The 27,858-nt window shown below is 46.0% G+C and overlaps 1 long non-coding RNA gene across 3 annotated transcripts; it reads left to right on the top strand.

Moving 5' to 3' along the window:
- Positions 1–364: 364 nt before the first annotated feature.
- LOC117801983 lies at positions 365–26,850 on the top strand. 3 transcript variants are annotated; one of them, XR_004624928.1, is made up of 6 exons: positions 365–881; positions 2,900–3,011; positions 18,492–18,801; positions 25,022–25,175; positions 26,441–26,630; positions 26,714–26,850. It is a non-coding gene; the product is annotated as an uncharacterized LOC117801983 (long non-coding RNA). The 3 variants fall into 3 exon arrangements; XR_004624930.1 differs by lacking the exon at positions 365–881 and adding an exon at positions 1,607–1,754; XR_004624929.1 differs by lacking the exon at positions 365–881 and adding an exon at positions 2,166–2,797.
- The last annotated feature ends 1,008 nt before the right edge of the window (positions 26,851–27,858 follow it).

Raw genomic sequence — 27,858 nt, 5'->3', positions numbered from 1 at the left:
GGCTCCCACCTCTGTGAGTGCACGCGTGCACCCTCGCTGAGACACACCAGGCACGACTCATCCCCTCTCCACCTCTACCTCCACATGAGAACGGGCAGTGCGAGGGGATGCGGGGAGCCGCAGCCCCGCCGTGGTTAGCCAACGCTCTGACGGTGACCCGAATCCAGCACTCTCCCCGTGACGCCAGCTGGCTGCTTTCCCCTCACCACATCTGGAAAAAATGACTCAGGTGACAGTGGGCTACTCGTGTCATCCTCACACACGGAAGATGCCACGTCGTTTACACAGCACTTCAAAGCGGGGACATTCGCCCTGGCTTTCCCCCAGGGCTTTATGAAGTAAAGGTCATGATGTTTGTGAGAATTTGAGTGCAGGGGAGCCTGGCTCACAGGAAAGGTCAAGATAAGGTTGATTCCCGGAGGCCTCTCTACAGATAGGCACAGATCCCACCCACACCGTTGGATACCAGGACTCAGAAGCTCCAGCTGCCCCCTTCCCATCTGGCTTTTGTGCACTCTGCGCCTGACTGGGCTGCCACTTTTCTCACCTGCCTGAGGTCGGTGCTGCAGAACATGCCAATCACTGAAGAAAGGCAGGAACAGAGAGGTGCAGGCCCGAAGACAATTTCCAGTTTCCTCTGGAATGGCAATTTTTCACTGGCTATAAAGAGAAGTTTCCAGTCCTAACTCCAAAGAGGACCCACAATGGTTCTTTATTCTCTGTGGCTCTTGATTCCAGACGCAAGGCCCTGAGGGGGCCTGAAGCCCTTCGCCTGGTCAGTGTACTAAGATCTGGCTCAGGTATTTGGCTTCCTCCTCTGTCCAGAACAAAGAAGTCAGCGACAGCCATGGTAGCCTCTCCAAGGATCCGACCCCTTCCTGGTAGGAAACCTAGGCCAACCCCTTCCTCTGTCTCAGCAGGTGATAATTGTAGAGGTAGTAATGGGTCAGGTGGTGGGGTGCTGGGCTGAAACTTTAATTGGCCTTGAATCACCCATTGTTCTTGCCTTTCTTGAGTGGTTAAAATGTTCTGAGAGACCCCAGATAGGTGAGAAAAGGGGCCGTCTTTGCCCTTCTCTGCTAGGAGACTGCCCCTAACAGAAAGGGGTATTCTCACTATCTGTCATCCTGTGGCAGCAGGGAAGGGAGGGAGGGAAGGATTTCCTCCTCTCTCTAGGGAGTAAGCAGGCCTGGGGATTGCCCTTGGTGGGGGCTGACGTGGCCCCTGCCAGACGGAGGCCTGTGGGTACCAGTCACTTCTCCTCTGAGGCAGACGGAAATTACTCTCCTCAGCCTGCTTTCTCTCCTCCCCAGTCAGTGGAGCCTGGCTTCAGATGGGCTGAGGGGGGAAGAAGGGCCATGTCATCTTCCTGAGGCCTGGCAGTCACCAAGTCACTGGTCTCATGAGCTACAGAGGCAAAATGATGGCAGTAAGACTAGAAGGCTGGAGTAGAAGAGACTTTCAGAGTTCATACCAGGCTATGCCCCAGGAACTCTCAGAAATCCTGGGGAAGGAAACTCAATGTTTGGGTGTGGGAAGGAAGCTTAATTTCATTTTAGAGAGAGCAAGTTTCAACATAGGTTACTGGCTTATTACAACAGACACATTTCACAGATGAAGGAATTGAGAGTTGGAGGACCTGAGAGAAAAAGAAAGAGAGACGGACAGACAGAATGACAGTGAGAAGATCTGCTGCCTGAGGGGCATGTACCACCCTCCTACAGTAGCAGTAACCCAGAAGACCCTGGGATCTTGTGAGTTCTTGAGAGCTGCACCTGCTTAGACTTTGGGGAAAGGTGGTACAAGTGAGGCAGAGCACACAACCTCCTTCTAGCCCACACTCCTTAAAGTAATCAGTGATTAAAAAAAAAAAAAAAAGGCCAAAAGTTAGCTAGAGGCAACCAAATATGGAAAATAGTACAACCATGTAAGACTTAAAAACTGTCAAGAGGAAAGAAACAGAAGATCCCAGAATGGAATGTTAGCTGTCTCTCCACCCATACACATCTGGAGCTGAATGAGAGGAGCAGGTTAAAAAAATAAGACCCCAAGAAGTGTGATCAATACCTCAGTCTCAGCACAGGAGGGCCGAGAGGCTACACAGGCAATTTGGGAAAAGTCATAGAGAAATCCTACAGAGAAGGAGTCCCTGGGCCTGTTGGAGGGTAGCTTTCACATGGGAGATTTATTTCCTGCTTTCTGGAGACAAAGGTGGGGGAAGTCTGAGTGTTCTTCTTGCACTGGCTGTTTCTTAAGTAACTTTAATTCAGAATAATCAATATGCCAAAAGTGGCGCATTTGGGACTGGCCTGCCCTAGAGCCTCATCAAGGAAACCAGCAGGGGCTGGAAGAGCAGCTGGACTTGCCTTTGAGCCAAATGGCCAAAGAACCAAAGAACCAAAGGTTGTGTGGCTGAACACAAGCCATCTGCCCTGCATCGTGTGGAAATACAGTCAATAGTTTTGGTCCACTTGCCTAAGCCTTGGTCTGGAGGCAGAGCTGCACCCCATAGGACAACACCAAAACCTCCCTTAAGGAAGTCCTTCCTCCATAATCCAGAACACATGAAGGAGAAGTCCCAAGAAAGATGACACTGTGGAAGATGAGCCATGAATAAGAATTACAAAATCTATAAGAAAGACTAACAACATTAAAGGTAGTTTTTAGACCCCCAGAGCAAGAAAAATTTAATTTTAGGAACTAGAGATAATAGACAATCTTAAAGAGATTTTAAATAAAAATGTATATAAAACTTCAGAGAACTAAATGAAAGCATAGCCACCATAAATAAGAACAGGTAATTATGAAATAAAAACAGGCAAATATTCTACAAAGTAGAAATATCAGAAACAAGTAATGTAGTTATATAACTGGACAAAGCCTTATTTGTGTTTTACAGGCATATGAGTGTTTTTCTATACTCAAGCATCCACATGGACATACACAGAAAAAGATCTGGAAGAATATACATCAAGCTGTGAATAGCAGTTAACTCTGAGAATGGGCTGGGGGTATGTATTTTCTTCTTTTTGCCTGTGTCTCCTAACTTTTTTTTTTAACAGTGACTATGTAATGTTTCTATCAAAAGAAAAATCAACAAAAGGTATATTTTAATTTTTAAATTTTTTTTAAAAATTTATTTATTTATTTGAGAGAGAGAGAGGGAGAGTGAATGAGCAGGGAGAGGGGCAAAGGGAGAGGGAGAGAGAGAATCCTAAGCGGACCCCCTCACCAAGCACAGAGCCTGCTGGGGGCTCAATCCCACAATCCTGAGATCATGACCTGAGCCAAAATCAAGAGTCAGCCACTCAACTGACTGAGGCACCCAGGGGCCCTGACACATTTTAATTTAAAAATGGTGGGGTGTTGGCAGGACTTCTGGTTCAAACTGTCACTAAGTATAAAATAATCATTAATTAAATCATGAGAAATTAATAACATTTTATCATATGAAAATAGTCAAATAAATTTTGGGCAAATGTTCAGAATATATTTGGGATAGTCTGTCTTTATATAGACTAAATGTCATACCCAAGATAATTCACTTTGAAGATAGTATAATATTGTGATTTATAATAAGAATGCAGGGGTTAAGGGCACCAACATCCACACAGTTGAAAATCCATGTATACCTTTTGAATCCCCCATTATGGATCCCTGGTGATCTGGGAGATAGGATTTGGATTTTTCACCAAAAACTTTACTAATAGCCTACCGTTGACATGAAGCCTTACCAATAACATAAAGAGTTGATTAACATGTATTTTGTATATGTATTATATAAATGTACTATGTACTGTACTCTTATAATAAAGTAAGCTAGAGAAAAGAAGATGCCATTAAGAAGTCATAAGGAAGGGAAAATACATTTACAGCACTGTACTGTATTTATGGAAAACATCTCTACGTGCAGTTCAAACGTGTGCTTGAGCAGTTCAAGGGTCAACTGTAGTAGTGCTGATTATGAGTCACACAGCAAAAGTCACAGGAGCAGGTGCCCCAAACTCCAAGCATGACTGGGGCTCACCCTGCCTCTCACGAGGGTATCTTGTGGGTGAGAAACAAAGGTTATTTATTTAATGATGATTAATGAGCAACATCAGATAAGGCCACTAATAGTAAATCAAAATGATTTAAAGAACATAACCTAAAAAAATGTTTTCCCATCCCACTGTAATGTGTTTTCTCTGGACACAGCATCTTAAGGGAATGAGTCACAACCGCAGTGTGACAGAAAAATCTTCTACTCCAGGTCGCTGCTCATGGTTCTGTCCTTCTCTGCGCAGGACTCTGGTATCTCATCACTACCACCTCAGCTGGTAAAGCCTTTCTGTACTTCTCTTTAGTGCCATTCTCCTCTTTGCTTCAATGGGACCAGCAGAGGGCTTTGCTATGAGCGCCAACCTGCCTGTCACCCAGAGCAGTGTTGTTAACTCCATACGTCACTGGGACATTGGCCATGAGCAGCACAAGTCCCAGGTTTTTGTAGTTGCCATCACTGCCCAGGGAGGACATCACCACATATTCTGACCTCCATATTGTGCCCTTGTGCCAATTAGACTGAAGGGTGCCCTTCCTCGACACTGGACTTCCTCTATCAGAAACAGTCATGATATTTTGATTTTATTAGGATGCAATACTTGGCTGCCATTTGCTGTAAAGATTTGTCTCCTCTGTCTATGTGAATGTGCTTCCTTGGATCGAGCAAAGCACAGCTTACGCAGTTCTCTGACCAGCCCTGGGGGAGCTGTCTCTTTAAGCAGCATTCACAGCTCGTTTATATGGCTAAAAAAGGAACAGCCCTGCTCCCTCCATTTTCTTAAGGCTTCCTTGCTTCCTCCATCCAGGGCTGGGTCACAACTTATCAGCCATCAACCACCATCAACCATCCAGGGGAACATTCAAAAGACTCCTTTCCACAATTTCAAACCACAGCCCTCCAAATTAAGGGGAAATTTTTGCCCACTAGGCATACTGTTAAGGAGTCAAAGTCACCTTTGTCTTTTTTTTTTCCCCTAGAGATGCAAACCTGCTCTCCTAGGGTCCAGCAGTTAATCCTTAAAATTCTTTTCATTTCTTCTGGCAGTCCTAGCACATTCTTGTGCAAAGCGGATACCTGAAATCCCATTTGGGTATGCCAACACACATCCCTTCCCTTGCATACAGCTGTGGTCCCAGGAGCCTCTGCCACAGGATTGTGACTTGTCAGACATACCCTGCCCTCAGCAGCCCAATCCTGACCTGCTCTGAAATGGTCCACTTCCAATCATGGGCCACGTTGTCTCTTATTCACAATGGATGCTGTTCAACAACCAAAGCCAACCCAACCTGACGATAAGGGTGTTTACACTAAACCAAGAAGGTTTTCCCTCTACATTTGCACTAGTTTAGATTTGTTGGGAAAAGAGCATCTTAAAGAAGACATCAGTGTTCACTGGGCATCTTCATGAACAGCGCTCTAGGATAGACACGGAGGGGGCCGCTAAGCTGGGCAGTCAAGGCCAATACATGGAAGAAGCTTTCCAGTTTGGAAGATAAGGAGAGTCACCATACTGGGGCGCCAGGGTGGCTCAGTCGGTTGAGCATGCGACTCTTGATTTTGGCTCAGGTCATGATCTCAGGGTTGTGACACTGAGCGTGGCCCACGTTGGGCTTTGCGCTCAGTATGGAATCTATTGGAGATTCTCTCTTCCTCTGACTCTGCCCCTTACCCACCCGGCTCTCACTCGCTCTCAAATAAATAAATAAATAAATAAATCTTGAAAAAAAGAAGAAGAGTCACCATAGTTTGCTGTTTGCTTGCCACCGTCCCAGTTTATACACTGTGTCCCTGTGTAACGAGTATTTATATTGCTTTTCACTTTAAAAAATGTCCTGGTTTGGAGATGAAGAGTGACACAGTCACCTTAGAGGTAAGACATATTCACATGACAAAAGAGCTCAGAAATCCAGGGTGGAACATACTCTCAAGTGCTGGGTCAAGGGCTGTCACAGTACTTCTCAGAGAGGAAACGGAAGCTCCAAGTGTTACGTAGCTCCCGGACCATGAGGCCTGTCGGGGATCGCTGCAACCAGTATCTAAGCCTACTTCCTTACCAGCCTCTCCACACACCCTTCCCAGCAGAGAAAATGGGGCTTCTGGAGAACGGCGGGGGTCGGAGGAGACAAGTGGGGGTAGACACAGTGCACCCCAAGAAAGTCTGCTTTCCTTGCTTATACAGACAAATAAAAGGTTTTTAAATATTTTTAAGGGGGGGGCCCTAGAGAGAATGATGGGTTTTAAAGCTGTGAAGACTACTTGGCCTTTACACATACTATAGATTATGGATGCTGAGGGTCCTTGTGTCTGTGAGAGAGAGACTGAGAGAGAGAAAGAAAGAGGATGTGCATGTCGATCTGACTGCATTTTAGAGGCCCAAGAAAATTATTTAGTTTTGTCTGGGGACACCTACCCCCTGTGCCCTCCCTGTCATTACTGTGCACTCGCTCACCCCCGAGGTTCGCCCAGCTCCTCCCACGTGCCATGTTCCCGGTTCTTATGGTACAAAGGCAACAGGTAAAGGCTCTGTCATCCCCAGCGTCTGCCTTTGTCTGAAATAAGAGCTAGTGGGACATCTGGCTTGGGTGCCTATATTCAGTTCAGTTATTTACCTTCGTGTGGTTAACCCCACTCATACCTTGACATGTCCCCCAAGCACCCTGCTGATTAAGGGGCTTTCCTGTGTGCTCTCGTGTCTAGTGGCTCCTGGGAGCCTTGCACGGGAGAACAGGCAGTGGGGGTGGCAGGGCAGAGCCAAATTCTGAGACTCCAAGCTTTTCCCTGGGACAGGGACAGATAGAGAGAATCCCCACAGGAAGGAAGACAGGCAGGCCAGTGACACCCTAGTCACTGACATCCTTCTGCAAATTATCAAAGAAGAATTTTCAAAAAGTCAAAAACATGACACAACGTGGATGAATATTGAGGATATGATGCTAAAGGAAATAAGCCAGTCACAAAAGACAAATCCTATATCATTCCACTTACATGATGTATCTAAAATAGTCAAATGCATAGAAGCAGGGAGTACAGCGGTGGTGGCCAGGGGCTGGGGGTGGAGAAGGGGAGTTGTTTAATGGGTATCAAAGTTTCTGTTCTGCAAGATGAAAAAGTTCTGTTTTACAACAAGTAAATATTCCTAAAACTACTAAACTATACACTTAAAAATGCTTAAGATGGTACATTTTATGACGTGTGGGTTGTTTTTTTTGTTTTTTTTTTTTTTTTTTTACTATGTACACACTCACAAACATGATTCTGCAGGGATAGCACAAGGGAGGTTTTTGGCACGGTGAAACTGTTCTGGCCGGATCATGGTCGAGGCAGCACAACTTCTCTATGGGTCGAATTCACAGAACCTGTACATGAGTAGAGTCCATTTTGCTCTATGTTAATTTTTTTAATGAAAAATTTTAAAACATAGTTTTCATACAAACGTAGACTGAACATGTATCAAAAGTGAATTTAATTAATTAATGAGAGAATCAGCAGGATGGTAAAGCTGGTTCAAAAAAGTTAAGAAGACACTTTAAGTCTTTGTAATAATAAATGAAAGAAAGAGTATTGAAATGTTTGTAATATTGCATCACAGAAAATAAAACCTTAGCCTTTTGACTAATATTTTTATTTGTATCACTTTACAATAATTCTGTGTTGCTATCGGTTTCCTACACCGTCCTTATAAAGTTGTAAAATACCCTAATCCATAGTAAATAGACACGTTAGACAAAGGTCCACACCCCTAGGAAACCAGATCACACATTCCCTTCCCGCCCCCCCACCCCCGCAGGACTATGGACAATGCCTAAGCCCAGCATGACTCAAGGGCTTGCAGGAATCCCTTTATCCCATTTCCAAATCTTGGACAATTTTTCCTAACTGTCCTGATGAAGGGAAGCAGGGGATGTGAGGTGTGCTGTGCCAGGGAGGAAAGAGCGAGCAGTGCTATCAAAGAAGCAATGGGCCCAGGGATGCCCTGTGGTCCGGAGGAAGCCAGCTGGTTCTCCTCCGAGTAGGGGATCGGCAGTTTCTGGGAACATAGGCATTTAGGGAAAGGACTGTAGGAATGAAAACCAGGAAGGGGTTCTGGCTCCACAAGCCACCCAGATCATTTTCAGGCCCACCAGGCTCATCCTTGCCCCAGAATTCTAGACTCATGGCAGTGTGGTACCAGCGTGGGGCCTGGCATCTGTCCTTCCAGGTTTCACCGACACCATTCCAAGCCCTGTGACTTTAGGGGGATCTGGCCCTGGAAATGGAACACTTGTGGGGCTTTATGAACCCTATCTGCTCTGCTCGGAGGGGAATCCTAGAGAAAGCCCGGAGCAGACGAGGGAGTGGATTTGGCCTCCTCTGGAGACCTCCAGCCGAACAGGAGCCTGAGGCTGACATCTAAGTGCAGGTGGATCCCGGCGACTGGCCCCACAAAATCCAAGGCTCTGGAGACCGGGCCCGTGGGCAGCTTCACGGTCTTCCTCTGTGCGGAAACGGAGGAGCAGAGCTGCTTTGCAGGAGGGAGAATGCAGAAAATGTGTGTGGCAGGGGAGCTCAGAGCAGGCCGAGGGGGGCGAGCCGGAGCACCTCAACAAGAGGCCCTGATAATTTCAGGGTGTAGGGACAGGGACAGCCTAGGCCGGGGGCCCTCCAAGGGCAGCCGGATGCCCTGTTTACACACTGGGCCCACTGGGGCAGTCGGAACTGGAGGCTGAATTCTTCACCTCCTGGGCAACAGTGAAGAGAACACGAGAGAGGGGATCAGTTCCCCCTTGGCATGCCTGCCCGCCGGCCTCCTTCCCAGGCCTTAATAATTCAGGTCTGTCAACCTAATGGGCCCCAGGCCTGCAGCGGGGCTGTGAGCCAAGGCCTGTGGCTTTCTGTGTCCCTCACTGCCTCCTGCACAAGCTCCCTGGCTCTGTCTCCCCACACTGAACTTATGGGAGTTGAGGGGGAGGTCTCAGGCTAAGGCTGTCACTGAGAAGACCTCCTCGGGCACACCCACCAGCCCGGGCAGCCCTGCCTTCAGCCGTTGTGTCCATCTGCTTTCCCTGCCCGTCCCTGGGGTGCTGTCCCACAGCTCTGGTTACTGTGCTCTGGCAGCCACTCAACCCCAGGGATGCCGCAGTCACACCTCACTGGATGCAGTCCAAGGAAGGGAAGTTCTCATGCCTCACCCCTCACCCTCTCCTCCTCAGGCTCCCCTCCACCTCACCCCCCTGCCCCAGCCTCCTCCATTCCCAGACCTGAGCTCACTGCTATGTGGGGGGACCTGCGAGGCAGAGGGCAGGCCTCCAGTCCCCCCTCTCACTTGAGACCTCAGACTCTGTTCTGCAACTGTCAGGAAAGCCCCAGACTCCTGATGTGATGGGGCAGGGGGCAGCGATGGTCCTGTGGCCTGAGAGTGTGGGCAGAGCTGAGAAGGATCCTGCGGGACCTCATTCCCTCTCTCTCGGGAGGGCAAATGAAGGGGCAGGTTCCAGGCATTCCTGTTAAGGGCTGAGCCAGGAAAAGTAGCCATTGAAAGCATCTCCACCCCAGACACAGGCTGGGGCGGAGGGTCAGTTGCTGACCTGGGTTCTGGGTCTCCCACCATGCACCACATTGGGGACAAGCAGGGGTCTGAACGGAGCAGGAGAGGATTCCTGGCGGCGGCGAAAACAAAGTTGTTGCTGCAGCAACAACAACAACAAGCAGCTCACGTGGAACAGGTAAGCAGCCTCTGCCCTGGCACGCACAGTTGCCAGCGGAGTCCTGGCAGGCCGCAGCCCAGGCCTGCAGAGGAACCAGGAGAGGCCCGGGCCACAGTCAGGGGAAATCCGGTGATGCAGAGGAGACAGGGGTCCCCAGAGGGCCTCCTCTCCCTTGGGCAGCAGGAGCCATTTCAAGGGGACTGAAAATTTCTGTGCCTCTTCTCCGAGAAAGAGCCGAGAGCCCAGCTTTGCTGACTTTGGCTGCCAGACAGAACCCGGGTGGGAGGCAGGGAAAACACCTCTTATGTAACTTAGTTGATGGTTTAACTTTCTGAAAGCCACAGTATGCCACTGATTCATAAGATCACTTTATCTGAGGCTGCGCCACAGTTGGTCTTATCGGGAGGCCTCCTTCTCACTAGAGAGGCCCCCTCTGCTGAGCAGCTGGGGGCCGGGCCTGGGCCGGACCTTCGCCTCCTCACCACAGCCTGAGGCAGAAATGGGCAGCCTGAGACAACGGAGGCTCCAAGGTTAAGCAGTGACTTCTAAATTACCTCTCCACCTCGGGTTTCTGCTAACCATGTGTTAGACCCAAATGTAGGTTGTCATATTCCCCTGGTGGAGGCGCTTTTGAAGCCTGTCACGAAAGACCACGTACAATATGATTCCGTTGCTATGCAATGTCCAGAACAGGCAGATCTGTAAAGACGGAAAGTAGACCGGTACTCGCCTAAGCTGGAGGACGGTTGGGAGAGTCGAGGGTCTAAAGGGTACAGGGTTTCTTTTTTGGCTGAAAATATTCTAAAATTGATTGGGAAGATGTTTGTACAACACTGAATATACTAAAAAACATTGAATTGTATACATTTTTTAAGTTTTTATTTACTTAAGTAATCTCTACAACCAACACGGGCTCGAATTCATGACCCTAAGATCGGGAGTCACATGCTCTTCCAACTGAGCCAGCCAGGCGCCCCTCTATTGTATACTTAGATGGGCAAATTTAGATAGATGTGAATTCTATTTCAATAAAGCTGTTAGAAAATAAATAATTTTGACAGATTTCGACTCACAAGATGATCTCCCCTTTGGGGTATGGGTTCTGCATCCACTCTCAGGCCAGCTGTCATTCTAACCAGAATGTCCTCCTCCTTGGATGCATTTTATTTTATTTTTTAAAAAGATTGACTTATTTATTTGAGAGAGAGAGCATGCACATGCACGAGTGGGGGGAGGGGCAGAGGGAGAGAATCTCCAGACCCCCCACCTGAGCGGGGAGTCGGACGCGGAGCTCAGTCTCAGGCCCATGAGATCATGACCTGAGCCAAAATCACAAGTTGGATGCTTAACTGACTGAGCCACCTGGGTGCCCCTCATTGGATGCATTTTAAAAGCTCCTGGTGTGGTTTGGTCATCTACCCTCACCCTCATTCCTTGCCCTTACTCCAGGCAGTGGGGCCCCACAGAGCTCTGTCTGAGGCTCCTGTGTCTGCCCACGTGGAAAAGATCACAAGGGCCCAAATGGCACCTCACCTGCCTGCTCTGCCTGTGAGAGCGGAAGAGGGGTGAGCTATCCCAGATCGTCGAGAATGTGATGGGAAATCAGCAGAGGTTCCAGGGGAGGGAGGATGAAACTGCGGAAGACCACCTTGCACCCCACCCCAGACTTGGACCCCAGATCTATGGGCTTGCACTGGGCTAGTGGTAAAGTGAGGCCTCCATTTCCTAAGAGAAGTCAACAGAAGATCTCTCAAAACTGCATGTCCTCCTACCTCAGCATGGGTGCCACAGTCTTTGGATGGTTCCCCTGGACGTCAGTGTACCCTAAGACATTGATTCCCTTTGCTCTATGGGGCCTGGAATGACCACAGCTCTTGGGCTGGTAACCTCAGGCTGTTTGCAAACTGGTCTGGAGTTCCAGATTTCCTCCAGTTTACCAAGTAAGCCATGTTGTGCCAAGAGGTAAAAATAGTTGGGGGAGGGACGCCTGGGTGGCATCTGACTCTTGGTTTTGGCTCAGGTCATGATCTCATGGGTCAAGAGATCGAGCCCCGAGTTGCACTCCCCGCTCAGCAGGGAGTCTGCTTAAAAATTCTCTCTCCCTCTGCCCCTCCTCCCCTCCCCCTCTAAGAAATAAATAAATCTTTAAAAAAAAAATAGCTGGGTGAAATGATTGCCTAGACCAGTGGTTCTCAAAGGGTGGTCCCAGGACCAGCACCATCAGAATCACATGGGAACTTGTTAGAAGTGCAAATTCTTGGGCCATCCCAGATCTACTGAATTGGAAACTCCAGGGATGGAGCCCAGCATTCTGTGTTTTAAGCCATCCAGGGAAGTCTGAAGCATATTAAAGTTTGAAAACCATGGCATAGATCCTAAGGTCCCTGAGATATAGGGACATTTGCCTTGTTCCAATGTGTAGTCTTAGCTTTTAGCTATGTCTGCTTGGTATATGGTAAGAAATCATGAAAACTTTATTGAATGAATGAATGAACAAATGAATGGTTTGGTTCCATTTGCCATTGATTGCTTCTCTCCAACCAGAGGCCAACCAGGACATTTGCAAGCTGATAAAAAGGGGAAGAGTGTGGGGATACCTGATCGTTCACTTCAGCTTCTAGTTGGCTCAGTTTGGTGTCTGAATTATTAAGCAGGACTTACAGCACACTTACGTTTTCTTTTTAGAGATGAGGACTTGGCTCTGATAATGCTTTCCTAATCTCCAGAAACAAAAGCACTTTCTATTTGATTTCTGAACCAAGCTCTCCCCCTACATTATTCTGGCCCTGGAAGGAAAAGGAGGATGCAGCTGGAAGGATGTTTTTGCATTTTCAGGTTAAAATGTACCCAAATTATTATACATCTGGCTCCCAGGAAACCCAAGAAATACAGGCCAAGCATTTCTTAGAAATCCTGGGGGTGGGCAGGTTACACACAACACGGAATACACCTGCTTCCCTTTCCCACAAAGTTGGTGCCTTCCCTCATCTGATTCTGAATTACGGGCCACCTTCCTGATTCACTGCTACTGCCACCTCCCTTGAATGCCCCCAAGCTGGGATTCCTTTGGGCTCAACTTCCCCAAACCGTCTACTCTGTCACCCAACCCCATTGCCTTTCTCCTGTAACCACACACGTCAGGCAGCAAGATGCTGGCCTTGGGCGGGGCACAGCACCAGGATGCTGAGGTGGCAATGGCTTCCGGAGTTCAGGCTGCCTGCCACCGGCCCCACCCTCACAAAGCCACCCCCTCCACTGACATGCACTGCCTGCACTCTGGGGCCCTTCACCCCTCCAGACATCTAGCACCTTCTCTCTCTATCCTTTTTGTTTTAGAACAAGGCCTCTGCAACAGGATGATGGAAGAACCAGCCTGACAAACTCACCTATCCCTTGTTTTCTGGGCTATAGGCTTTATAAGAAATAAAGTATCCCCCCTCCTCCTAATGGATAACCAGGACTTACTCCTGTGGGTTTAGGTCTCTCTGGATCAGAGAGGCTAGTCTTTATAATAATTTTTATCAAGTAGGTAAAGGGCAGGTGGGAGAGCTTCGAAGCAGCCCGAGAGGGGAGTTGCCGAGCCCCCGCCCCCATCACTCACAGGGATCTGCAACCCAGGAGGAGAGGTGCCTTGAGGGTGAGAGACAGAGGCACCGGGGTGGTGGCCTGAGGAGACCCACAAAGCTGTGCCCTAGCTCAGGGTGAAGGAGGAGTCACAGCCTGGGGACAAAGGGCACTGGGAGACCAGCCCCCGCGGCACTAGAAATGGCTCTTCCCCAGCCTCTGCAGCCTGGGGTCCCGTGCACCCACAGGGTGTAGGGGGTGGGGGGTGAGGAGGGTTTGGGGTGATGGAGAGGAAGGACGGAACCCTAACCAACTGCAGAGACTCTTTCCTTCCAATCCCAATGGGCGGGACCAGATGAGATTTGCTTTGTCATTCCTCACACTTTGGGAGATCTCAAAGAAAATTTCACTTCTCCAATGGATTGTAAGCGCCTATAGACAGGGGACTTGTACTTTCATATTCCTGCCCCAACACTTAACAGTGACTGGCACGAGGTAGATGATGGCTTGACTGGGAATATCATTTCTGTGTGTTAATTTTTCTTCTCCCGCTCCTCCTCTTCCCCCTGCCCCTCCTCCTCTTTCTCCTCCTTCTTCCCTCCTTCTCCTTTCCTTCTCCTTCTTCCTAGTCCTCTTCTTCCACTTCTTCTAAAATGTAACTTTTTCAGGTGTAATTTACACACAACGAATGCATCTTTTTTAGTGTGCCCCCCCGTTAGTTCTTATAGAGTCATGTGACCCCATCACAATCAAGTTACAGAATATGCACCCCATCCCCAAAAGTTCCCTTGCGCCCCTTTGCAGTCAATGTCTTTACTCAGCCCTCAGCCCCGGGCAATTTCATATCAGTGGAATTACACAGCATGCTCTCGTTTTGTGTCTGGCTTCATTGGCTCAGCATGATGTTCTGGAGAAGTGTCCATGTTCTGCACGCGTGGTTCATTCTTATTGCCAAGGAGTAACCCTTTTATGACTACATCACAATTTGTTTCTTCATTCACCTGTTGTTAGAAATTTGGGTTGTTTTCAGTTTGGCACCATAATAAATAAAGTTCCTATAAACATTCACGTGTAAGTCTTTTTGTGGGCATGGTTTCATTTTTCTTGGGTAAATATCTAGAAGTAGAATTAAAAGGTCCTATGATAAATATATATTTAACTTTTTAAAAAACTGCCAAACTGTTTTCCAAAGTGCTTTTATCATTTTATATTTCTACCACCAATGTGTGAGAGGTGTAATTGTTCAGGTCCTTGCCAGCACTTGGTCTTGTCAATCTGTTTGGTATTAGTCACTCTAGTGGGTACGTAGTAGTGTAATTTTAATGTGCATCTTTCTGATGACTAATGATTCTGAGCATCTTTTCACATACTTATTGGGCATTCACATATCTTCTTTTGTAAAGTGTCTGGCCAAATCTTTTGCTCATATTTTTAAAATAAAATTTATTTTGGAATAACTTCAGATTTATAGAAAAGTTGTAAAGCCAATATTCAAAAGCTCCAATATATCTTTAAAACATTTTGGCCATTTTAAAAACAGGGTTGTTTTCCTTATTATTATTGAATTGTAAGAATCTGTTACACATTCTGAATACAAGTCCTTGGTCAGATATACGCAATGCAAATATTTTCTTCCAGTCTCCAGTGTATTTTTCAATTTTTTAAATGTGTTTTCCAAAGAGCAGATGATTTTTGGGGTTTTTATTTTAGTGAATTTCAATTTGTCAATTTTCTTTTTTGGCAGTGATGTTTTGCATGTCCTGACAAGTGAAGTTTTGCCTATTACAAGTTTATGAATTTATCCTGTTTTCTTCTACACATTGTTACTTATTTTTAACTTAAACATACCTCAAGGATGATTCGTTAATATTTGAAACACCCTAATTATGACTAACACTCCAGAGGTGATTATTTAGCTATTTTAAAATGCTATAAAACTCTGTACCAGAGGGTTTGTTAATTGGACTAAGGGCGTCAGAAATGCATTTTCAGATGTACCATACCATCGTCACATCAAGTCATACCGTAGTCAGTCAAGACCCTACAGGTGGCTAAGAAGTGGCACAGGCTGCAAGAAGGAGTCTGAAGGTCTCTCAGGCAGGCCTCTATCGTCTACCTTCACCGGGCATTTGAGGCCTAGGCCCTGGTGGTCCTGAGTCCTCCCACTTCACCAAGGGGCCTGTTATCCGCCTCAGCCACAAGGCTAGCCAACCCTGGAGCCTAGAGAGTGTGACATCATCTCAGAGAGGACCTTGCAATAAAGGGGTCAGGCGGGCTCTCAGGGCCGAAGGCAGGACTTTCCAAACGGGTTGTAACAACTATTTGGGTGACTATTTGCTGGAAAGCATGTATGTATTTGGTAGACCTTGGTGTCAGGCTTGCTTTCAGTGGAGCGAGCATCCCAGTAGGAGGTTGGTGTGACCTCTGAAGGATTCCAGACTAACTAAAAGAACCTGAGGACTGCTAAACAACCAAATGAGCTTCGGTCAGTTCGCATCATAAAAAAAGGAGGAAAACTGTTCTAGGCAAAATAAATAGTTATTGCAGGAGTGCCTTCAAAATGAGAATTCTAATAGAAGGAAGGATGCCTTCTCTGTTTTGGAGAGTGTGGCTCACATCTGGCCCACGTTAGGCTGGAGCTCACACAGGTGCCTCAGAGGATCCTCTCCTCATGGCTTCACCCAGCCCCGCTGCGGAGACACTCCCAGACCTGACCCTGCCCCACCTGCCACCAGGACCCTCAGTCGGACCCTGAATTTTCTCGCTATACTCAGGACCCACCTCTGATTACTGTCTTTTCCTCCTGATAACATGCTGCTTAGCCAGGGCCAGAGGGGCCTCTGCTCCTCCAGGAGAGTCACCCCTGATTAAGTGAGATGAATCTTGCCAGGGCGCCTAGGCCCAGACTAGTGGCTCTGCCTTCAAGGGCTCCAGAAAAGGCCACTGTGCAGCCACACCAGGCTTTACCCCGAGTCTCTCATTCATTATTATGCAAGCAAGTTGTCATTGCCTAAAAATCAGAAATGTGGAAAAACAGAAAGAAAACCCAAATCCCACCAACTGGCAAAGGATTTGAATAGATATTTCTCTGAAGAAGATACATAAATGACCAATAAGCACATGAAAAGACGCTCAACACCACTAGCCATTAGGGAAATGCAATTCAAAGCCACAGTGAGATACCACTTCACACCCACTAGAATGGTTATTAAAAAAAAAAAAAAGCCAGAAAACAAAACAAAACAACACAACAAACAACTGTTGCCCAGGATGTGGAGAAATCAGAAACCTCATATATTCCTGGTGGGAATGTGAATTGGTGTGACCTCCGTGGAAAACAATTTGGTCGTTACTTAAAAAGCTAAAGATAGAATTACCGTATGACGCTGCAGTTTCACTCCTCAGCACATCCCCAAAAGAACTGAAACTTACGTTCACACAAAAATCATATTCAAATGTTCGTAGCAGCATTCTTCATGATAGCCAAAAAGAGGAACCAACCGCACGTCCAGGAAGTGATGAATGGCTAAATAAGATGTGGCATATGTAATAGTACCATGTAATATTCAGCAGTGAAAAGGAATAGAGCACTGACAGGTCCTACAACAAGGGTGAATCTTGAAGACATTATGCAAAACGAAGCCAGACACAAAAGGCCACCTACTGCAGGATTCCATTCATATGAAATGTCCAGAATACGCAAATCGATAGAGACAGAAAAGATTAGTGGTTGCCAAGGATGGGGGAGAAGAGTGACCACTAATGGATATGGGTGATGAAATGTTCAGGTGAGGAAAATGTTGTGGAATTAGATGGTGAAGATTGTGCAGGACTCTGAATATACTAATAACTACTGAATTATATACACTTTAAAATGCTGAAGTTTATGGTATGTGAATTATATTTCAGTCACAACCTATCCACCAACCAATCATAAGCACTGGGTATTCAGGCAGATATCTTTCCAGGTCTGTGTTACATAAATACTATGCATTTTAAAAAGGGAAACTATACTGAACTATGGAAAGAGCCCAGATATCCATCAACAGATGAATGGATAAAGAAGATGTGGTATATATATATATATATATATATATATATATATACACACACACACACACACATACATACATACATACATACATACACACAATGGAATACTACTCAGCCATCAAAAAGAACGAACTCTTACCATTTGCAATGAGGTAGATGGAACTAGAGGGTATTAAGCTGAGCAAAATAAGTCAATCAGGGAAAGACAATTATCATATGATCTCACTCATATGTGGAATTTAAGAAACAAAACAGAGGATCATAGGGGAAGGGAGAGAAAAAGAAAATAAGACAAAATCAGAGAGGGAAACAAAGAGACCCTTTATCATAGGAAACAAACTGAGGGTCACTGGAGGGGAGGGGGCTGGGGGGATGGGGTAACGGGGTGATGCGTATTAAGGAGGGCACGTGATATAATGAGCACTGGGTGTTACATGCAACTGATGAATCACCAAACTACCTCTGAAACTATAATATACTACATGTTAATTAATTGAATTTAAATAAAATTAAAATTTTACAAAGGGGGAGACTATACTATTTATATTATTTGTTAACATGCATTTGTCACATAATAGTTTCTGAATATCTGTCCATGTCAATATACGCAGACGTACAGTGTCTACTTTTATGGCTACATACGTGCTGTGATAGGGTTACAATAATTATCTAGCCATCTCTTATTACTCGATATTTAGGCTGTTGCCAGTTTTTACTCTTTATCAACAGCATAATCAAATCTACCTCTTTTTTTTTTTTAAAGATTTTATTATTTATTTGACAGAGATAGAGACAGCTAGCGAGAGAGGGAACACAAGCAGGGGGAGTGGGAGAGGAAGAAGCAGGCTCATAGCAGAGGAGCCTGATATGGGGCTCGATCCCATAACTCCAGGATCACGCCCTGAGCCGAAGGCAGACGCTCAACCGCTATGCCACCCAGGCGCCCCTCAAATCTACGTCTTGATTCACTTACCTCATTATTGCCTAAGATAAATTTCAAGAGGAGGGCTGCTGGATTTTTAAGATATGGAGAAACTGTTAAACTGCCCCCCACAAGCTTGTGCAACTTCCCTGTCACCCGGAAAGGTGAGGGAATCTAAGCTCTCAAATAGGCTCTTTTACTCATTTACCTCTTCACTTATTTGCAGGTAGAAAAGTGGGAGCACATCCCTGTTGGATGTCTAACCAATTTTGCCACCTACCCTTTCATTGGGAGCCAAGAGAGCTTGCTGCGAAGTTGTCACGTGCCATTTCCTGAAGCCCCCAACCCTCCGAAGCCAGCTTCTCCTTTGGGCAATATCTGTATTTATCAAATATCTATTAATTTATGGATATTTATCCATTGAATAGGTATTGATATACCTATTATTATCTAGTGAATATTTTGACATTCTTTTTAATATAGACTACATGCCTGTTTTGTTGTATTCCAGTTCACTCTTCACAGCACCCTGGGAGGTAGGTATCTCACCCCTTCCACAGGTAAGATAACTGAATTTCAGAGATCATTGACCCTGTAAGTGGCAGAGCCATGCTGCCTCATGCCGAAGTCTCCCCTCTTTCCACTCAGGACGTGGGATCATGCCCATTACTCCCCTGAACTTTCTTGAAATCTCCCGTTCTGAAGCCTAGGCCACACTAACTAGACACACGCCACGTGCTCTTCCCTAGATAGCATACACAGGCTCACTGTTTCTTGTTGGCCAGAATTTAGTTCCAAACAACAATCCCCTTGACATCTGAGAGAACACCGAGACCCGCCCTCAGATGTGTAGGCCCTGAGGGGAGTCTCTCTGGGCCCTGGGGCCTCGCACCCCGGGGCCATTTGGATGACCATCACTGAAAACCAGCTTCAGCGAAGTGTGCACCTCGGAGCTCAAAGCCCCCACAGAACCGGAGCCCCACAGGTTACCTAGAAAAACCACGAGGTTTCTTTTAACAGTGAGGTTTCATCTACATTGTGCCCCCGAATGTTGATTTTTCTGGGGCAGCTAGCAATTTTCCAGAGCAACTCGATTCAAGACCACTGCGTGTTTCGTTAGACTGGGTTCCTAAGACCATAGGCTCCTGTAAGGAAAACATGAGCTGCGGTAGCTGGTTGGCAAAGCTGTTGCGGAGCAGAGGGCAGGGCAGCTGTACGAGGGATGGACTCCGTGTGAGCAGCAAACTGCGTGCCCTCGCTCCACAGGCGCCTTGGATCCTCCAACAACATGCTGAGCCAACCGGGGTAGGTAGGTCATTTAATCCTACTCCATAGGTTAAGAAATTGGTGCTCAAAGTTAAAAGTGACTTGAGACATCACCCCGGGGAAACAGACTGGGCGGCAGAAATCTTCATCTTCCAGGCCTGAGGCCTTCCTGGGACACAGGGAACTGGAGAGCATTGTTTATCTAGATTACTGATCCTTGCCCTTTTCATGGGTCTTGGCTACAATCACCTGGGGCTGTTCTCTTCATTTACTTCCTTCCTGGCCCTGGGGCCTTTGGATTTGGAACCCTCCTCTACGTAGGCTTCCTTAGTGCATTTCGCTTTGCTCTGATAATCTATTGCTGCGTGTAATAAACCACCCTAAACTCCACAACATAAAATAACCTTTTTATTAACGTTCTGGATTCTGTGGGTTGGGATTTGAACAGAGCACTATTGAGGTGTCTTTGTTCTGCACCTAAAGACATGAGGCCTCAACTAGAAAGACTCAAACAAGTAGGGGAGACTCCAAAGGCTGGGTACCAAAATCATTTACAACTACAGTGTCCAAACAGTAGCCACACGTGGCTATTTATTGTACATTTAAATTGATTAAAATTAAATAAAATTTAAAATTTTGGGGCGCCTGGGTGGCTCAGTGGGTTAAGCATCTTGCCTTTAGCTCAGGTCATAATCCTGGGGTCCTGGGATCGAGTCCTGTGTCAGGCTCCTTGTTCAGCAGGGAGCCTGCTTCTCCTTCTCCCTGCCACTCCCCCTGCTTGTGCTCTCTCTCTCTCTCTGACAAATAAATAAAGTCTTTAAAAAAAATTTTTTTTAAATTTCGTTACTCAGTGGCACTGCCCACATTTTAAGCCCACATGTGGCTACTGTATTGAACACACGTGTTAGCTAGCAGCTACTGAACTGGGCAATATAAATATAGAACATTTCCGTCATCATAGAAGGTTCTGTTGGTGAGCCTGCTCTGGAGGTGGTGACTTTACCCACATGCCTGGCACCTCGGCTGGGATCTTTGAGTGGAGAATCTACATGAGGTTCAGGCTTCTCAGAGCATGGTTTCCAAAAGGGTGTGTCCCAAGAGGCAACATCAATTGAGCCAGTGCTCTAAGAGACCAAGACAGACGCTTCCAGGCTTCCTCTAACCTAGCCTCAGAAGTCACGTGCAACCCTTCTGTCACATTCTATTGGTTACATGAGAAGAGGGGTATTAGACAAAACACAGACACTGCATGGGACATACTTACGATAAAAAAAAAAAATCATTGTTTATCTGAAATCGGAATTTAACTGGGCATCTTGTATTTTTATTTGCTAAACCTGGCAACCTTACATGGCAGTCACTAACGCCAGACAGATTCAAGGGGAGGGGACCCATTAGACCCATCTCTTGTTGAGGGAGCAGCAAGGTCACGTTGCAGAAGAGCATGTGGGATGGAAGATGTTGTTGGGGCCATCTTTGGAAAATACAATCTGCCACCTGTGGCCATGTGGTTCCTCATAAAGTTCAATAGAGACTTTTTTGGCTCTCTACCGCCTAAAAAATAGCATTCAAGTTTTATGGCCTGGGTGGACAGAATTGAGAAAAACTATCTCTTTTGCCATCTTTATATTTTTTCTATTTCATGTTGGGCTTTGAGGCCAACTGTCCTCAAATAGTAGCTCTAAGCCCTATTAACAATAGGCATTCATCTTTGCTGAGACCATGACCAAAGTAAGCTAAAATAAGGATAATGGATACTCCACAGCACCAATGTACACAATGTTTTTTCTAATGTAAGGCCACCTGAGGTTAATAATGTGCTGTGGATATAGTGAGCAATCACGGAACTTTTGTCAAGGACAAATGGCTCCTCATCCGGAGGTCCCAAAGATCCAGCTCAACAGGAGAGGTTCTCCCATATATGCCTCCCTATTGTCAACATAATGACCCCCAGGACAAAGGTACAAGCAATGCTCCATGGAGATAGAGATTATCCCTGTTACCAACACTAGGTGTATTTATTCCTTCCACAACAGTCGGTGCTATCACCCAGTGGTCGTATGAAGATAGAGGTGTCCTGCTGAGACCTGCAAAGTTGAGGCCACGATTCTCAAAGAGGGTGAGGTCACTCCCAGTGTAAAGCCTTAGTCAGATGGAGAAGAATAGAGTATATTTTCTCTCTCTCTCTTTCTCTCTCTCTTGGTCTCTTTCTTTCTCAACCTAGGTGTCCAGATGTCCTGGGAGTCTGAAAGGAAATTCTTTGGTGGAGAGTGATAAGATGGTATGCCCCATGTGTAGACCAGTTAGGAGCTAGGAAGTCAGGACCTTCCCAAATCAAAAATGAATTTTAGCTCATTAATCACTTCATGGTGATCTAGGATGTGCTTCTTTTCCCTTCTTTTGGATATGTGTGAAGAAGGGCTGGGACCAGGAGGGAAAAAGAAACAAGTTCATCATGAAAGGTTAAGTGAGAATAGATAGGAAACTAAACTAAATTATATATCATACAGTGTCAATTTTGTGTAATCTATATGTATACATACATAAACACACACAGTGATTTTTATTTTCTTCCACATATTCTATATTCTCCCCAATGAGCAATCAGCATACATTACTTTTACAATAAGAAACACATAGACATTACTTTTAAACAGAAAAAGGAGGAACAGACTGTTGGCAGAATTCCAAATTAAAAAGAACACCAACTAAAGAGCTATGAGTGGCAGTCATAGCTGCTTGCTACTCAGCTACCATTTCCTCTTCTTTCTTGTTAATAGAAAGCTGATTTGATTCAAGGTCAGTATGCCCAGCTGAAGAAGATTAACAACTATAATTGGTCCAAAGCTCGTCCTCTTTGTCAGTAATTGGTGTAAGGGTAGGCACATGACCCAGTTCTGGCCAATAAAATGTAAGTGGAAGCCTGCTGGTTGCTGTTAAGGAAGATTTCACTCTTTGGTTAAAATTAAAAAAGAGGGGTGCCTGAGTGACTCACTACATTAAGCGTATGACTATTGGTCTCAGTTCAGGTCTCAATCTCAGGGTCGTGAGCTCAAGCCCTGTGTTGGGCTCCACACTAGGCATGGAGCCTACTTAACAAATAAATAAGAACGAGAATCAAAAAAGGAAAAGCCCCCCTATGGCCTCCTCCTTAACCTTCATGTTAGGATGCTGTCCTGTGAAGATAATACTTGGTGCTACAGCAACCATCTTGTGACCATGACAGGAGACATGGCCAACATGCTGAAATGGCAGAAAGAAAAGACGACAAGACTTCAGATCTTAATGACATCACTGGGCCACCAAATTCACCCTGAAACTGCCCACTACCAGATTTGTTATATGAAATCATTGAGTCTATATTGTTGAAGCTATTTTAGTTGATATTCTATTATCTGCTACCAAATACATCCTAGATAATATTCACTATCAAGAGATAAGGTTAGAAATCAGGCGTTGAGGATACATTCAAATGGATGAAGCCTCTAGAAAAGCTAGGAAAAGCCTAGCTAAGATGAGATAAGTCAGTGATGGTAATTTAAATATTTAACAACTGGTCCATAATGGACACAAAGAAATGTGAAAGGGCCCTGGCCCCCTGAGAATGGACATGAGCCAAAAATAATTCATATGCCCATGCCAGTGTGTCCCAGCTGAATATCAGCCCCAGAATAGTTACAAAAGGCAAATTGAGAGACATAATTAAACTGGCAAAGGGGAATAGACCTATCATTATTGGCTTATTCCAGTCAAGACAACCCCCAGGGCTGGGGAAGGACATGCTTTTCCTGAGCATGGTGCTTCCTGATACATGAACCAACTCAAGGTCCAATCGGCAAGAAGAAAGGGTGAAATGGCTATTGGGTAGCAACCGAGAGGGTCCTCCATTATCACTCTTACATCCAGTTGCAGGTATATATGCAGGTATATCATAGGACAAAGTCTCTGCAATAGACATGCTGGGTCAAAAGAATTTGTTCTTTCAAAATGTTGATAGAGACATCAATGGATGAATGGGTAAACAAAATATGGTACACACATAAAATGGATATTATTCAGCCTTAAAAAGGATGAAATTCCAACACATGTTACAACAGGGACAGCCCTTGAAGACATTATGCTAAGAAAAATAAGCCAGACCCAAGAGGACAATTATTGTATAATTCCACTTATATGAGGTACCTGGAGTAGACAAATTTATAGAGACAGAAAGTAGAATGGGGGTTGCCAGGGGCTACCGGGATGAGGAATGGGGAGTTACTGGTAAAGTTTCAGCTGGGGAAAATGAAGAGTTCTGGAGATGGATGGTGGTGACGGTTGCACAACAGTGTGAATGAACTTAATACCACTAAACTGTACGCATGAAATTCAAAATGGTAAATTTTAGTTTTATGTATATTTTAAGTTAGGTATATTTTATCACAATAAAAAAAATGTTGGTAGATATTGCTAAATTGTCCTCAAAGAGGCTTTAGCATTTAACTGTCCCACCCCTAGTGGATGAGGCAATGCTTGGTTTCTCCACGTTTTGAGCCTAGTGCTGGATCAAGGATTCCGAAGCCGTGACAGTGAGGGTCTTGGTAGATTTCAGAGACCAGCAATACCTTTATCAGATCAGCAACAGAAAGGTGCAGTCGTGGGAGTAAAGGAACCCCCGGGGAGGGGAGGGCTGAGCAGGCACCCCCTTGTTGTCCTAGAGTGGCCACCAGCTCTGGGCTTCTTTCCCCAGGTCTCAGCAACCCCACTGTGCTTGCTCGGGACTCTGACACTTCAGTTCTCTGACAGATGTGAGAACAATAGTCTAGCCCCTCACTTCCCTTTGTTAAGAAAACTTATCCAGAAATCGGAAATTCAGCAAAAAGATTACCGGGTACTCTTTCCAAGCCACATGACTGTGAGTCTGTGTAACAATCGGCCGACAAGTCATCTGATTTTCTGAGGGAGGTAACTCCACGAGGCTGAGCTCTGTAAAGTTACAGTGAATGTGTAAAAGAGCGGCATGTTTTGCAAATGACCTTTCCCCAGTAGAGATGCAAACGATTTCTGTCTAGCAGAAAACACACGCAGTTTGCCCTGTGAGGTTGTCGGCTTGTTCTGTATCTAACTCAGCCGTCTTATCCTGGTGTTCTCATCACGGCCGGATATACTTCTGTCTATTCTCTTCAGAACTAGCTTTGTTATCCTGCTGGTTCCGTCATTAGCGAGCGAAAAAAATCTTTGACAAGAGCTCACTGTATGTTTGTATGAGAACTATGTCTTTACCTTGCGGAAAATTACACTTTGACGTTCTTAGTCCCGCTGTCGCAGGCTTTCAAGATGACTGCTGAATATGAAAGGAAGGGAATACCAGGAGGAGTTTACGAAGCAGAAAAACAGTCTGGCTTCTGATCCTATCGTAGTTCAGGTGTTACCTACTTCACGCCTTGTCCCCAGAAATGACAGGTGGCTGCTGCAGAAGGCCTTGGTGACCCTCCTGTGTTTCCTTCCTAGCCCCACACCGCCTGCAGAGACAGGGCCATCTGACCAGCTGCCAACTCCAGGCCCTCTGGCACCTCCAAATCCAGGCTGTGAGAACATCAGCAGCTACCAATCACGTTTAGACCGACCCTGTTTCGCGATTTGGGACTTGACTTGCCCCTAGATGGTGAGCAGGACTGAAGAGGCTGGTCATGGCTGTGTCCTCCCTCCTCTGGACCCCGTTTCCCACTCTGGTCGGGTGGGACTCTGACTCTCAGCACCTGACGGTACACTGCACCCTCACTATGCATGTCTCAGGGGTGGGCTGGGAAGTCCTCAGCCTCAGGGAGTCGCCCTGTCCTTTAAGCTTTCCATCCAAATGGCTCAAGCTGTGCCTTCCCGGGGTTTCCCTTGTTTCCAATTTCCTGTTCCTATTGAATGCCTGTGTCCTGCATTGTGGCTGTTTCCTTCTCTTGGTCCCAGCCCTGGAACCCGGTGCCCTCTTGCTTTCCCATCACCTGCCTAAGCGGTGCAGATCCTCATACGGGTTTGGAGGTGGTTAAGCCACAACCCTGCGCAGCCACCATTTTCACATTTACTAGTAGAGCCCACAGACCTTCCTGCCTTCTGAGTGTTTCCCTGGCTCTCCGTTCTTGGCCTCACGCTACGCTATCTGGAAGGTTAGGTCCTCCCAGCTCCTTTCTCTAAACCTCTCCCTACCCCTCCCTTCTCTTCCCAACCCCTCAGGGCTCGCTCTGGGGCAAGTGTAGGCCCGAGCTTTCAGGCTGGATCTGAGTGTTCACCTTTAACATGGAGGCCAGCAAGGTTTTCCCCTCAGACAAAGTAAGCCGTTTCTCTAGAATGAGAAGGTGGCAGCAGTTGGTTCTTGTTTTAAAAAGTAAAATTTTCTTCTCCCGCCACACATGAGAGAATAATACAAATATATAGTGAAATAGAGGGAGAGAAGAGGGAATTTTTTCTCTCACGTGGCTCTCAGGGAAATTGTTTCTAAATTTGCCATATTTATATTTTCTCTCTCTCGGAGCCCCAAAAAAGAGCTGGATTCAGAATTGCCCTTTAGGGAAGAACACAGTTTTCCTAGAAGCAGAGCAAATCTTTTGGGCACAGATCATTTGTGTCCTCCCCAAGGCAAGTAGTCCAAGGGCAAAATGATGGGGGCCTCAGGAGATGCTCTCAGCAGCTCTGAGGTTGTTCACTCCTGAAACAGCACCACGACACCTATCAAGACAGCAAAACACTCCTGTGCTGGGTATCGATTCCTAATCTCCACACGTTAGCCAGCCAAGAAGTCCCCGCAGTTAGTTGCATGTTGCAATTTCTAAAAACAAAACTTCCTAATTTTGAATTTCACCAAGCCTTCGGTTTGGTTTTGCAATATTACCCATGTGTTCCCTACTTCTTACCTTGTCTCAACTTTCCTACTGCTTTCAGGAAACTTCCCTTCGCGTGGAGAGACTGGCCTCAGAAAGCTTCCTATTGACCTTCAGTATGGGAGGATACCAGACTGTACTAGTCTCCTTGGGCTGCCATAACAGAATACCAGGGACTGGGTGGTCTAAACCACAGAAACTTATTTCCCAGCTCTGGAGGCTGGGAAGTCCAAGATCAAGGTGCCCGCAAGGTAGGTTTCATTCTGAGGCTCCTTCTCTTGCCTTGTCGGAGGCTGCCTTCTCACTGCGAGCTCTCTTCTTTTTGTGCATGCAGGGACAGAGAGAGCTCTCCGGTGTCTCTTCTTTGACGGTACTCATCCCCTCACGAGGGCCCCAGCCTCATGACTTCATCTAACCCTAAACACCTCCTCAAGACCCCACCTCCAAATGCCATCGCATTGCCAGTTAGGGCTTTAACCTATGAACTTGGGTGGGTGTGTCGGGGAGAGACAACATTCAGTCTATACCAAGGTCTCAGCCTTTGAGGCAGTCTCTCCAATTCCCAATCCTATGATGTGAAATGACAACCGAGGCCACCAGTTGCATCTTAAACTCTGCAAAGTTTTCCTCTTATCTTCCGTGACTATAAATAGGAAAGCATATTTGAAAGTATTACCCTAGTTTTTAAAGGCTTTTTTTACAATCCTCTTCAAATACTTCATTAGAATAGTAGGTAGTAGCATTCCTCCGAATGTCAACAAGTTTCTGCCAAATGTCCTTCTACTGGAGAAAAAGAAACTCATGCTAGCTACAGGAAGAAGATGACAGTAAGTTCCTCTCTGTGGTGATCTAAAGATAGCACAGAATGCTGCATGTTAAAATGCATTAAAAATGCACTAAAAATGCACAATGACTTTCTTTTCGCCCTTTTCTCTCCATTTATGGACTGTGATTCATACAGAAGAATGCTCTGTCACTGGAAAAACATAAAATTCAAATTTCACCATGGCATATTTATAATTGCTACTAGGAAAATATGCAGTGTTAAGACAGTGGGTGATTCTTTCTCCTTTGGTCTTTTTTTTCTTTTCTGTGCTGTTACAATGTTAATTATACATTTATTTCTAGAACAATAGTAAATAATGATAGCTAACATTGGTTGAATTCTTAGCATGTGCTAGCAATATGCCAAGTGTTTACACTCCCCATCTCTTTTAAGCCTCACAAAAGCCCTACGAGGTAGATATTGTCTATGAAACCACACACAAAAAGTTAAATGTTAAGCATTTATAATTGCCTCCGTGCTCTTCACCTTCCTAGAAGGGTAGTTTCCCTGGAGGATTCTTTATTTTCCTTGGTGCAAGGTACTGCTGGGGACAGGTAACGGAGAAGCCAGGAGAGAGGGGGCTGATTTGAAATAAAGAGATAGAGACTCTGAGGGGCTGGAGGGAGCTGGGCAGACTAAGGGCTGAAAGGGGA

Source organism: Ailuropoda melanoleuca, chromosome 4 (assembly GCF_002007445.2).
Source record: "Ailuropoda melanoleuca isolate Jingjing chromosome 4, ASM200744v2, whole genome shotgun sequence".
Classification (NCBI taxonomy): Eukaryota; Metazoa; Chordata; class Mammalia; order Carnivora; family Ursidae; genus Ailuropoda; species Ailuropoda melanoleuca.
Note: the sequence above shows the minus strand (reverse complement) of the source record. Positions and strands in the feature narration are given on the sequence as shown.